Source organism: Nipponia nippon, unplaced genomic scaffold (assembly GCF_047370975.1).
Source record: "Nipponia nippon isolate SJK-2023a ecotype South Korea unplaced genomic scaffold, ASM4737097v1 scaffold_6, whole genome shotgun sequence".
Classification (NCBI taxonomy): Eukaryota; Metazoa; Chordata; class Aves; order Pelecaniformes; family Threskiornithidae; genus Nipponia; species Nipponia nippon.
Window position 1 is genome coordinate 77,738,925 of NW_028262380.1, and position 14,047 is coordinate 77,752,971.

Consider the following 14,047-nt stretch of genomic DNA (forward strand, 5'->3'; position numbering starts at 1 on the left):
GAGCCTTGCCTGCATTTTGATGAAAGCAAGGGAAAATTTGTGCTCAGTATTGCCTGGCCAGCGGGATTCTGAGTGTAAATCACGCCCATGTGCCGCCCTTATTCAGTGATAAGGGTACAAATAGGGTTGAGGGTAGGCTGGCGTTTTAGTTCAGATAAGCAGTGCGCTTCTGAAGTGACTATCCTGATTTCTCCCACTTACTGTGCTTTTTCTTGCACTGCAGGTCAGAGCACATGAACCAGACTTTTGGGAGAAACCAACATCGGAAAGGTACTCCAGGAGGATGATTCCTGTGCTCCAGCCAGTCGGCGCATGGGACCAGACTGAGAAATCTAACCAGGCGTACAATATGGACATGGGGTCCTCATGACCAACTGTAGATCTGCTCCCGTTTGGCTCTTCAGCTTTCTAATGTAGAGACAGCTATCCGATGCCCAGAATCTATCAGCAGGTAAAAAAATATTATTGCATACAGACTGTTGTTTTTACTACTAAAGTTGTTTCACATGAGCACTGGAAACCCTAAAATAGTATAATGCTCATCCCAAATGAATTATTCTCATCATTTAAATTTAAGGCTTTCAAATCCCTAGCACAATTGTTTTTTCCTCCTCAGCCAAAGAAGCAACTCTGCTTTTGAGACTCTCTGATAGCATATGCACGCTGAAAAAAAAAAAAAAAAATCTCCTTTCCACTATGACTTACATGCCAAACGTGCTTATTTATTCCTAGGTAGAATGAATCTTGTCTTTAATTACTTTTATACTAATTACATGCTTTTAATCTATGGTTTAGTGATTTATTAGTTACAGCTGCAGTGAGCAAAATACATATAGGCTAGGGGAAATGCGTCCCTTTGTAGATGGCCGCTGTAGGTCCTTTTTAAATCCTACCAAGCGTTATGAGTTAAAGCCTAAGCACTTCATAGGCTTTGAACAAATGAGCCCATTTCAGTCTTTAAAGACATCATTGCTATCTCTCTGTTAGGTACATAGCACTCCCATTGTTCCTCACTTTAGATGTTAAAAAACTAAAAAAGACTTGAGCCCAAAGCCCAACAAACTTGTCACAGAAAACTTTAGATCACATACTTTCAGGGAGGATTTTGTTCAAACATTCTGTATCGTTTTTAATTTTCCTCTTGTTTTTCTGTCGTTGCTATGAAATTGCAAGTGGGTCAGATTCCTAAAGTCAGGATAGGATAAATTAATTCACAAACTTTCTAGGTATCTGGATTTAAAGTTTCAGTTGGACCGATTTCTAGTATGTAAAAATTGTACGCTTGTATCACTCTTCCCTTCTGAACATCTGAAAACGACAACATTAAAGAATTAGTCCCCAGAGCATTATTATCCACTTCCAACTGATGGGATACAAAGAGGCTTGATGGCTTCTTCAATACACTGCGGTAAAGCTGGGAAAGGAACCCAGATGTCCTGGTTCCTCATCCTGTCCCTGAACCACAAACCACACGTCCTTGCCTTATTAGCGACAATCACAGCACATGAAAACAGACTATTTATATCTAAATATTTCATCTGTTCTCACTCATTATTCCCTAACTCACCAATGTAATTATGTTGGCAAGGCGACAATATCTTTTTCCCAGTAAACACAAACAGATTGTTAGGTTTTTCTGCTGAGTTACAAGCTGCAGAAGACGAGGTCCCAAATAACTAAGATCAAAAGGACCGTGTTTTCATTGAAACATCCTTGGTAATGCAGCAATGGGAGAGAAGATTTCTTAACATCTTCCTCGGTTGACTGACAGCTCTGATCAAGAAAGGTTAACGTTGTAAAGAATATTGACCCAGAATGAGTTAAGCCAAAGAGAAAAAAAACAAACAAACAAACAAACCCAACAAAACAAAAAACCAACAAAACCCCAAAACCAATAAAAAGGGGCTTTGGAAAGTTCTGTTTTTTCAATCAGTTCAATTCCTGCTCAGTATTCCCTGAGAGAGTGCAGGGGATGAGCCTATGCCTTCTGCAGATCCCCAGCGGGATGGCCCCCATCCTGGAGCAAGTACCCTGCTTGGAACCTTAAAGCCCAGGCGAGTGTGAAAAACCCATTAGGAGGTGGCTACGGGCAAGGCTCAGGGGTGCTGGAGGTTTCAGCCGGGTGTCACAGCTCAATTCCTATCGCTTACGCACCACTTGGAACACTGGGACCGCACATCTGGAGACAACTTGCCGTGGAAAAGCTCACAAGCCTGCGAACGAGAGACGAGATCTCTGCAAAGTGCAGGACTCGTGATAATGGGATTGAAACGAGCAGGGTATTTAGCCAATAGCTTAAACTGCGTTTATACTTGGTAAAACAAATAGAGCATTGCTAGCCATTCGGTATCTGATAAGCTGGATGTTTCTTTTATACAAACAAGGGAGAAAATGGAGGAGGCTATAGGAACAAAAACTCACAGTGGTTGAAGGTGTTAAACTGGGTTCATAACGCAAAGAACAAATTGATTAAGGTGAGCTAACAGACGTAAAGAAATGCAATTTTCCCACATCAGTACAAACCTAGTAAATTGTATTAGTTTGGGAGGTTTTCTGTAAGGTTGTAGCCAGATCTATTTCTAAGTCCTTTCCAAACACACTATTCATAATACTGTGTAAAAGTTAATTAAGCAATATTTAATAGCCCTCAGAGTTTGCATAACAAGCAACTTTGGATAGAAAAATAAGAAGATTTGTGCAAAATAAATCTGAGATGTGCATTTCATAAATATTGTTACAAATTGTCTAAGTGATTACATATTCTCTGATTAGCAAAAATCATGCTTGTTCTGGTAAAATTCTTGCTTCCATATATGGGGAATAATGATGCATCCTGGGCAAAACACAACAGCCATTGAGAATTTTGCTACTGAAGTCAGTGACACCACATTTCGCTCTGTATAAGGCAAGGACCTCTCAGCTCTTGACACTGCTTGGGCTGTCCCATCCTGGGACTGGAGTGGCAGCTACAATCTGTCTCCCAGATGCAGACGTCTGAACATTGTAATATATATATGACATGTGTACAGTCCTTTTTGTTTTTCAGTGACACGCAGAAGCACGATTACGTTTCTTAGTATGTAGACAACGCGTACACTAGTTCTTCTCAATAGGATACCAGAGTTTATCACCATAAAACTTTAGGTTACTAATTCCAAGCAGATTCAGAGCAAAGGCTGAGAATGCAACATTGATTCACAGTGTTCAGGTTTCAAAAACGATCACCAATGAACGTAACTTTTTGGCTGGAATTTTTAGTCTGCTGACCATGCGCTCGCAAATGTAACCCCCAAGAATCTCCTCAGTAGTGGAACGCAACCAGTTGTATTTGAGAACACTGGAGGGAGAAGGCGGCTAAAGAGCACTAAGTTTTCATCTGTTACTAGTCAGAAACACTCCACTGTACATGTGCTCTTCTGTTTTTTCTTGTCCAGTGTTTGGTGACTGGGTACAGCCCCAGTACGATCCTGAAGCCCTCTGCTGTTTAACACCGCAAGTGAAATGGGCACCTTAACCTCTGCTTGGCCCTGGAGCTGCACGGGAATTATTTCCTGCTCTCTGCAAAGGAAGATGCCTTCAGATGTTGTTAAATGATAACAAATAAGGAAAAGGAGGCCTCCCCTAGTTCTACCAATCCTATCCCTCCCACTGGGCTTTCCTAGAGGTGGCAGAGTTGAAACTCCCAGGTTTTATTTTCAGAACATGATCATTTCTCATTTTGATATTTTAAAGTAAACAGTTCTTGGTTCCCATGTATTATTCAAGTAGAGAGAAGTGGGTGTCCAGTGCATACATAATCAAACATCCAGCCTGCACCAGACAACCTTCTCAAATCACTTGAGAAATTTCCCTATTGCTATTGTTATCATTCTCCATTCACTTCCTCCAATTATTTAACACTTCAAACATTGTAGCCCATGTTTACCCCACAGCTGTGGGGTGAAGCAAGCAAGAGCTGTCGTTCTTCAGGCTCCTTTGGACAGCGCTTGCCCACAAGAGAAGAGCGGTAGCTGCACAGATGTTGCTGGTATCACGTTAATACAGAATTAACCTGTTGAAAGTAATTTGTTTTCAAACCTTTCAGTGAGAAAATATTAGTTTCAGAGGGAGGAATTAATGATTTTTAACCTGCCTATCATGCTCTTTCATTGCCGGCATGTAAAATCGTTATTGGTGTTTCAAAGCTGTAAGTTGAGGATATTTTTGTTACTGCCAAAACATTTATATGAAACTGCTATTCAGATCAAATTATCTCGAAACTGCAAAGCGTGCGTGGATTCCAAATTATTCAACTTGGAGAGATTGTTGCATATTGAAATTACACAGTAGAAACCAGCAAAACACCACCGTTGCTTCAGATTCATAAGAATGGAAAAAATAGCTCCTAAAAGAATTCTTCTCCTTAAATGCACTACTGTAACAGACGCAGGATTTCGCTATATTTAAACCAGTATTTCACTACTGGAAAAACACAGCTTTTCACTCTTTCAGGCAGACTGGTCGGTTCTGACTATTGTTTCCACAACATTTTAAACACGAACAGCACTGCTCAGAGAGAACAGTGGCATGGAAGTGATGGAAACTAAAGCACAAAAGGGAAAGAGCTATGACTATTTGTGGAATGCCAGACTGAAAATATAAATTCAAAAAGTGCAATAAACTGTCAGTGCTGGTAGGATCCTATTAACTGCTCTGTTTTATTTCCTTATATCTCACATTTATGTTTCAGCAACACACCAGTTATGGAAAAGACTCAAAAATATCACCAAAAAGAGGACTGGGCAATACTGTGAATTTCAAGTCTTTGATGAACCATCGTTCAAGGTATTTTGATGTGTTTTCCTTTGCATAATATTCTAAATAGCATTACTGCTGCTTTTCAATAAGGGTTCTGTGTTGCAATGAAAGAATGATATGGCCACATTAAAGATGTCCCTAAGACTACAGTGGTTCCCCAAAAGAACCATAAAGGTAATTTTCTACGAATCACAGGAAGGGCTGTCTAATTTGGCAACAGAGGTCAGGGGTCATTTCTCTTTGGCAGAGAGGAGAGGGACAGATGAAAACACGATATGCAGACAAAACTTAAAAGTGACAAAACCAGAAACTTCTAGCTCTGCTGTCAGAAAAGAGTTGACAAAGAAAAGTGAGGGCCGTAGAAAGAGCTCACCTGTGAGGAATATTGAGTGTGTCACTGGAGTGGGGTCCTTTGCCCTTTCGGTCACTGATAATTGAAAATTGACATCTAAAATTTGTGTGCTTTTTCCGTGCAAGTTTGTAGTTGATTTGTTCCCATTCCTTCAGTGAAATATCCTGAAAAGCAACAAGAAAGCAATAGGATAAGGCAGGTTTCCCAGATGTCATGAGGAGTACTCAATGGGTGTTTGTCTGTAACGGGAAATACGTGCTCTTTCAATACGATGTGTTTTATCATGGCATAAAATCATAGCGATTTCAGAATCAACTTGCTAAAAGGATATTCTGCACTGGTGAGTGTCCCGTGTATAGGAAGAGGTGTAGATAAGGCATCCTGCCTAGAACAATCTGATATGCTTCTCTGGGAAAGGGAAAATAAATTAAAGAAATAACCATATTGGGAGGAATGAAATAAGAATGATCTTTTCAGAGGCTGTTCTTTTTCCACTTTTTTTTTTTAATGTGCATGCCATGGCAGCGATGTGAGTAGAATATGAAGAAGAATGTCCACGAGTATACACAGCACACACGTTTCGAAACAATCTATAATATCTACTCTCTGTCGCATTCAGATGAAGTGTTTTTTCCTTAAAAGAGCTAAGGATTAAGGTTTGCATATCTTGGAGGAGAAAAAAACCACTTCCCCTTCAGTTTCACAAAAACAGACCAATTACTGTGTTATTAGCGATTAAATTCTTTATCCAGAATTAGCAGACAGAAGCAATGATTGATGTTACAAAACACACAGGACAGCATGGCATTGACTTTTTATAATTAATACAAGTTTCTTCTAATAAAATCCTTCTGTCACGCAAGTTCGACATAAGTTCTTGCAAAGCCGTGATTTTGATGAGAAATGGGCTAAAGCTGAAATAGCCCTTTAAAAACAGACACTGTCTTGTAACCTTCATAACTTTTCAATTCAATTCTTTCTGAACAGGCTTGTCCTCTGCAATGCCAAACACTTTTGGAAGAGTTCATAGTCGTCTTCTGTGTTTGCCATGATATTTTCATTAACTGAAGAGATGTTCATCTCCTCAAACACGGGTAGAAAATACGCGCGTGCAAAGCCAATGATCTGAGAATGCTCGAAACGGAGATACAGGAGCTGACTGCCATGTCACACCTCATTGTCTGGAGTGCTTTTGACTTGGTAAGTTTGGCAGTCCTCTTGATGTCACCCAGGAGAAGAGGGGCACAAGGTTTCCCACATCATCTCTGTTACAAACTCCTGTAGCTTCCAGGAGGAAGAGTTAGCTCTTTGTTCTCCACCTTAAAGAAAAAGAAATCTAAATTATGGCTCTGATTCAGTAGGGCATTTCAATACCTAGCTTAAAGCATCAGATGAGCTCCAGTGAGTACAGAAAGTGTGTGGGCAGTCTCAGTGACATAGGCACGTATGTAAATATTCTGCTGAATGAGGCTCCAAGTTGCCTTTGGGAAAACATGCAGTTAGATAAAAAGGAATACAGGAATTCCTTTTTTTCCCCTTCTTTTTTCAACAGTCTTTAACTACATTTTTCTTAAAGTTTGGGTGTGTGAAAAGCTGCACTACTGTAGATAAAAATATATAAAATGTGGTAGATTAAAGATTTGGAAATTAATTTCTCGGGGGACCTTTTCCAGTCTAGACTGTATTGACATATCCTGCCAATTTGTTTGTCTGATCTCCCTGTGAACATAACATTTGATACTGTAGGCAAGGTAAAGATCTGTGATAAGCTTGCTACTTCCTGCAGCACTCTGTGTTCACAATGAACTTTTAAAATACAATTTAGAGCTTTCAGCTTTCCATTCACCAAGCATGGAGATTATCCAGTGAATTATCCAGCTTTCAGAGACGGGTAAATATGTTCCTTGTGCTTACTGTTCTCCGGCAGCACCAGGATGGATCATCAGCTAATGAAAGCTCTGTAGAAATAAGGTGTATAAATCCAGAGCAGATGGGCAGTGTTTCCAAAGTCACAGGATGGACTCGGCAACCCATGGCCCTGGCTACTGAAGGGTGCTACATAAAAAAGGTAAAAAATGCATTAGTATATTTGGAGATCACCTAAATGCACTGTTGTAGGAGCTCATCTTGAATCTGTGTTGATGGATGTACCCATGGTACTTGGCATTATTGGAGAGGTCTTTGAAACCTTTCAGGTGGAAGCGTGGAGAGAGGTTGTGCCCTCCCTGTGTGTTCAGTGGCCATTCCAAGACAGGCTTTTTCACAGTGGCTTTTTACCCTTCCCCCCATCCTGCCCCCTCCGAAATGAAACTCTTCTTTAAAAACTGTTATCTTTGTCAAACTGTACAATTCTCACAAAAAGATTATTCTACCCTTTCCATACTTACAACTTTCCTTCAATCTTCCTCAACTGCTCTCCATAAACACATGGGTAAAAATGTGATTTTTAAATGTTGTGGGATGCTTCCTCAAAACTGGTGTGCTAGAAGGTGCAGAGCAATCCTGCAGCAGTTCTTAACGAGTTACCCTGCCTTCAGGGAAGGCTTGCTTTCAACTTCCAAAAGTTAAAATTGGCCAAGTCCTAAGTCCTTGAAGACATGTAAAACATCTCGAGAACATCTGATATTCTGAAATCCCTCAAGGCAAGAAGTTCCAGGACATACGTGTAATTCAGTGCTATCTTCTCTACATCACCCCCATTCTGCGTGTTTTCACTACGTGCCTTGCTGCTTTTCATGTTTTCACCATGTGCCTTCATCCCATGGTAGACTATTCTCAACTTCAAAATCTGTTAAGGCATCTTTGAGTTGTTACTTCTCTGCTAACATCCTCTCATTGGGTTTATCCTCTACGTGGCGGATACGTACTGCTGAACTGCTAGGATTTGATTGTGATCTTGCTCATTACCTCACTCTTCACCCTTTGGTAGCTATTTACACCAGTACCAGCAAACTGGAGACTTCTGGATGTGGACCGCTGGAGACAAAGCTGAACATGAGAAATAAAAGGCATTTCCACCAGAAAGATTCCAGAAACTAAGCTGATCTTCGGGGGGTGATGCTGACTCATTAATGGTACTTCTTGCAGTGCCTTTATTGCTTTTTAGTAAGGCACACAATGTCTGTATAATTAAGCCACAGGCGTACTATGGGACAAAAGGCACATGTGGCTTTTTTGCTGTTTTTAATTTTCTTCCTTCTGGTTATTACTGGGCCCACTCTAGTGGCAACAACTAGACATGAAGAACAGTTGGGCTCGAATTTTGCCATGTTCGATTAATTTATAAAATTCATGCTGTTTTCTGAAAATACTAATTTTTACTACAAGTTAGATAAAGCACATTTTTTTTCTAACTACCTTCATTAGTCCAGATATTTTGGTTTGAAAAACAAGGGCAAGAATATTTGGAATTCAAATTAAAAAAATAACCTGGGAATAGGAGAAATCTAGGAAAACTGACTCCTATTCTCCCCATCAGATAGATCAAACATTGTTCTAAAAAGTTATTGAAACTAGCTGTAGGAACAATCAGATCATAATTTACACAGGGAAGCCTAGCTAGCTAATTATTTAAGATCTTCTAGGAAGCTGCCACAAGGGGCAAAGGTGCTCAAGAGAGCTGATTTTGAAGAAAACGTCCTGAAAGCTGAGGACCAAACTGACCCTGGCGCAGGAAGACAGGGAATTGTGGCCAAGGTCCTCTTGGCTGAGCAAGGAGCTTTTTAGTGGTCTGAAATGGAAATGAGACCATACAAGAAACAGAAACAAGGACAGGCAAGCAAGAGGGCATATATAAAATTATTGCTTGGGTACTTACTGGTGAAATGGGGAAGGCCAAGTTGGAGTTAAAAAATAAGGGATATAAAAAAGTAACAAGGGGCTTCCACAAGTGTGCTAGTAGCAGAAGGACCATGAGCTTTTCCTGCAGACTGATTAGAAGTTTACTGAGTGGAATTTCAATGAAGATCTAAACCCTTGTTTCGCAGACTTCACCAGGGCTCTCTACTACCCAGGCTCTGGTGCGTGGACTTGTTTCTGCTCAGAGAAGCACATGAAAAGAACAGAAGAAAAGAAGCCCCCTTTTTTTTTGTTCTGTGTGCTTCTGAAGTATCCATCTCTGAAATAATTCTGCGCTGTCCATGCATTTAGAGAAATGTCTCCCCTGGTTGGGCACAGGCAGCTTTAGTTTGAATGTATGTATATAATGTAGCTAATTTGAAACTAGCCTCGTTCAGTTTATGTGAGCTGCTATATGCCTCAAAGTTTATGGATACCAGGCCAGTCATCCACAAGGCAAGCCACCTCTATTTGGAAAAGTGTCTTTACGCTCTCTCTCACCTATATGGAATGAAGGAAGTTGAGTTCAAAGCCATCATACAGCTGTAACCCAATCGGGGCAACCATTCTTCGGATTAAATATCCAGACCTAATGAGGCTGACTTTCTGTGAAGAACCTATTACAGTATGCCAGTGATTAATGTGGCACTTGCTAAGCAATACCATTTCTGCTTTGAAACTGTTCTGCAACAGTGGAAAAAAATCTTGCTCTTCCAGTGTCTCTAAATATTGCACTAATTTTGTCAACGTGGTCTGTAAATGGGCAATACTCCAAATTCTGCTATGGGGTAAAGGGGTAGTGTGAAATAGTTTTCATGGAAAATCTATAATTTAGACTACCTGTAGTCTCATTAACCATATTACTTTGGACTAAGTGAGTAATGTTTGAGCCTATCAGCTGGCAAATAAATTAATGTTGCCTATTCAAAGTCCATTAAGAAGTTCTGTTTTGCCTCAGTCTCTGCCTCTCCCGAATGGAAAGTGAGGTGTGGCGATCTTCTGTGGATTTTGTGGCATTCTTTTTATGATGTTTTTCATACTCTGTGCATTGTGTAATAACACAAAAAGCCTCTGGGCTTGCAATTGCATTCTGTTTTTTTATACAGAGAGCTATGGAAATACCAGAGTGGTAGGTAGTGGTCCAGCCGTGTACACAAAGGCTGGCCTCCCCATGGCCCTGTAGACATCTTCACTCATCAGTTTAGGCTCCTTCCTTTGAGTCCTGTTATGTTTGGTTCACCTCTCCTTCCTGTTGTATCTCTGTCTGCAGAACCTCTGAGGCCAGAGATCACCCTGTAACGTCTTGCCACAGTGGGCTGGTAAGCTTCATCATTCTTCAGTTATGTTATTGTGTGGTGTTGGGGTTAGAGGAAAGAGGCTCCTTCTAGGCTGCCGCTTGCGTTGTTTCATAGTGTGATTCCCAGCTGGTGCGCTCTGCTGCTCACCTACCACAGTTTCATGTCTGAGGCTTACAGCTGAGGCTTTTCCTATTGCTTCCTAGTGCTACTTTTGGCCTTTTGTGAGGATATGTCCTTTCTTCCTTGCAGTCCTCTTCTGTTCCCCTTTCAGTCGGCTCCCAAGCCTGCAGCTCCCTTGCATTCCCTAGATCATCACACTGCTGGGATGGCTGCCTCCCATCTTCTCCCAGGTGGCTCTTATGTAGCTAAACCCAACTATATCAGCATCAATCGACAGTGTCACTGGTTTTCCTTTGCTGAGTCACCTTCCCTCTGGTCAATAGGACTCTCTCTTACCATATCAGGGGTGATCAATAGCAGTTTGGCCAACTCTTCTTTTTTTTAGAGCAAGATCTGGAGTGAGCCAGTGTTCGAATTATTATACAATATAGCGGTTGTAAGGATAAGCTCTGTAAGTGATGCCTGTGAATAACATGGTGTTATAACTAGCTTCTAGCATTAAATTCAGATTGCCATCCATAGGTCAGTCTAACAAGGCAAATCCTATTCACCTGTTATTTTTTTAATGCTGATACTTGTTTCTGTTTTGTGTTGGGTTTTTTGTTTGTTTGCGGTTTTTTGTTTGTTTTTGGGTTTTTGTTCATTTTTGGTTTTTTGTTTGTTTGGTTTTTTTTAAATATGTACATCCTGGAAATCTCTGAAACAGTCTCGGCAGTTATACTAATTACTGCAGGCATGCTTTTCTCCAAAGGCACTAAACTTGGGCAGAGGTATGGTTAGTTTTTTTGGCTGGCACATGCTGATTCTAAACCAGAGCTCAGTTCAATCTGCTTTTCATGATTTTAAATCCAGATTTTTTTTTTTCTGCAATCTGACTTTCTTAAGCCTTTGCAGAGAATTATGACGAGAGGAAGACACAGATCTTGGAGGAGATAATGTCTTTCAAACTACGCCTGCTCTTCTAGGACTAGTTTTAGTGTGAAATCACACACAGTTATCTGCCTCCTTGTTCCATGCTGTTAGCAGATCTTCCTGCCATGTCCCCAATGTACTTTCTTAATACCTCTTTTATACTTCCTGAGCTTTTCTTAATGCTTTCAGTTGATTCCCAGATTCTCTATGAAGGACGATATTCAGCCGCTCTCCTTGCAGGCTGTGTGGATGCACGGCTTTCAGCTGACTTGGTGACTAGTCACCAGCCATCCTCTCCTCCCTTTCAAAAGTGGAGGTGGGGAGATGAGTCAAACTTACAGTGAACCTCCAAAAATACATGCTTGCGCTCATGTGCAAGCTTGCAAAGAGATGGGTCCTTATTTCATAAAAAGTAATGGTGTTTCACATTGTACTGGTTTTTGTGAACAGTTGTTATGCAATTTTTCTTCAAACAGCTACTTATCAACAATAGTAAAATGAAACCATATGATAAAGTTACTATTTCCAATGTCAGCTGCTAGTGACTTAAAACCCCACCTTCCCTGGACGGTTTTTTTTTTTTTTTCCAAATAAGAGTAGGAAGTACTGTGCTGAGGAATATTTTATTTGTTTTGCTTTAATTTATGTTTGTTTGAGACCCAGTACAATAGAAGTTTCATTTTGGTGGGAGGCTGCCTGGCACTAATGCAGTGCAAGCAACAAGCAGCAATAAAAATGGTTTTTTGTTTGCAAGTCACAATGATATCTAACAAACATTCACTTTTTGCCTCTTTAACAGAGCTGATTAAGTGACCCACTTGATGCACGTTCACTATATCCAGATGTAATTCCAGTTTCAGTAGATAGGTTTTTTTCAACAAATCTTTGGCAGCCTATTTTATAAGTGGTTGTTGGTAAGCAGTTTTCACCTTGTAAGATTTTTGTGATTTGTTTTATTGACACAACGTATTATGGCTAGGGTTAGAAAAAGGTCTTTGTGTCCTGCTTGGCCACATGGAGAATACGAGCCCCCAACACCAGGAAACCATATAAATGTAGTAACAGTATACAATATAAAGGTGGTACTTGGGTGCATCAGGAAAGATATTTCAGGTAGAGATAGGGAAGGCCCCGAGAAGAGTGCTCTGCACAAGGAAGGCTGCGTAAAATTTTGACCACCCATGGTTAAGAAAGATGAGCTCAAACTGATGCTGGAAAGGGTGATAGGGTGATGGGAGGAATGGGAATCTAGCATACAAGAGAAAAGTGGAGAATCGTGGCTTCCACAGCCTGACAAAATTAAGAGGGGATACAGTCATTGTCATTGACTATGTTTTGGAGATAAGTATCAAGGGAGAAAAGCTACCTAAGAACAACCTTGGTACTGGGAACAAGCAGGGATAAATTGGCTATAGGTACATTTAAGCTGGAAATCACAACGGTTATAAGCGATGAGATCCTGGAACTGCCACAGAGTAACAAGAGTTGAGCATTAACTGTTTTTAAGACTCTGAGCTCACTATATTTTAAAAAAAGGGTTAAGTGAGACTGCGTGTGTTATAGTTCCTCATGGCACTCTCCCTTTGCACAAGACAAAAACTGTCTCTAACCCAGGGGTCGCTTGGATTTCAGGTTGATAGAATCAGAGCTCCATGGTTTTGAGTTCTTTGGCATAACCAGGATTGCTAGGATTTACAGAGCAACAGTATAAGCTAATGGAAACGACATCTAATTTAAAAAAAAAATATCAATGCTCCAAATTCGTTACATTTTTTGAATTAACCAAAAACCTGGCAGCAACTTGAATGCTGGTGAACAGTATGATACAAGAAATTGGGAAAAAAAAAACAACACCCAACAGTGTAACACCAGTATTTTTGTCAATGGCTATGTTCAGACCTTTTTAAGGTGTGTTTCCTTTCCCCATGGGCTGCATACACTTGCAAGCTGAAGAGGGGAAGCTACATGATAAGTTTTGTGACTTGTATCATGACGTTCCTAGTGAATAAATGAGAAGGCTTGCATATAGCACAGAAGGAAAAAACAAGCAATATTATGGAAACGCTGTATTTACCTTGCATAATGAGTAATACTGCAATGAATTCCTTCCTGTAAAGGGGCCTCTGTGAAATGTGGTAAATAAAATAATCCTCTGACCCCTTCCTTTCTTTTCTATCTCCTTACTTGCTTTTTAAACTGTACCCCCACAAAACAAAACAAAATCCTATATTCTTCCAGTGACCTAAATTTGCAGAAAGACGAATCCATTGCCTTCAAACAGCACGTGAACACACAGCTTTGTAAACCGTGGATCCCCTCCCTCCCAAGCCAAAGGAAATGTCTGTTAACCAATATCATGATTGTCTTATGGCAGTGTATTGGGAAAATACCTTGGTTTTTTGCTGTCCTGAAAAACTATTTTCTTCCTTGCAGAACTCTATACTAATGTTTAATCCTCCGAATCATCAACCTCAGAGGCAGGTACTCAGAGGTGGCCCAAGCCATCCTTCTGCCTCCCCTGTTCCTGTGGGTAGCATTGCTCTGAACAAGGATCTTGTACAGACTAGAACATCTATGGGGCTACTTTAATTTTCATCATTAAAATAGCAGGGGCAGGATTAAGAAATCGGCTGCACATGCTATTTCCCCTCTGCCCCTCAACATCCCTAAAATGCTGCCTGTGGTGTTCAACCATCTGAGTCTCCCAGAAAGGAAGAGGAGCTGGAATAAA

The 14,047-nt window shown here is 40.5% G+C and overlaps 2 long non-coding RNA genes across 2 annotated transcripts in view; one reads left to right on the forward strand and one right to left on the reverse strand.

The window, feature by feature from the left end:
* Positions 1-14,047, reverse strand: part of LOC148051590 (uncharacterized) — a 134,996-nt gene that overhangs the window by 7,268 nt on the left and 113,681 nt on the right. The window contains exons 12-13 of the long non-coding RNA XR_015699591.1: positions 6,323-6,468; positions 5,171-5,313 (exon numbers count right to left, since the gene is read on the reverse strand). This is a non-coding gene — a long non-coding RNA (uncharacterized LOC148051590). The remainder of the gene's footprint in view (positions 1-5,170; positions 5,314-6,322; positions 6,469-14,047) is intronic.
* LOC148051591 (uncharacterized) overlaps positions 6,228-14,047 on the forward strand; it is a 46,068-nt gene continuing 38,248 nt past the window's right edge. The window contains exons 1-3 of the long non-coding RNA XR_015699590.1: positions 6,228-6,349; positions 7,077-7,217; positions 10,257-10,305. This is a non-coding gene — a long non-coding RNA (uncharacterized LOC148051591). The remainder of the gene's footprint in view (positions 6,350-7,076; positions 7,218-10,256; positions 10,306-14,047) is intronic.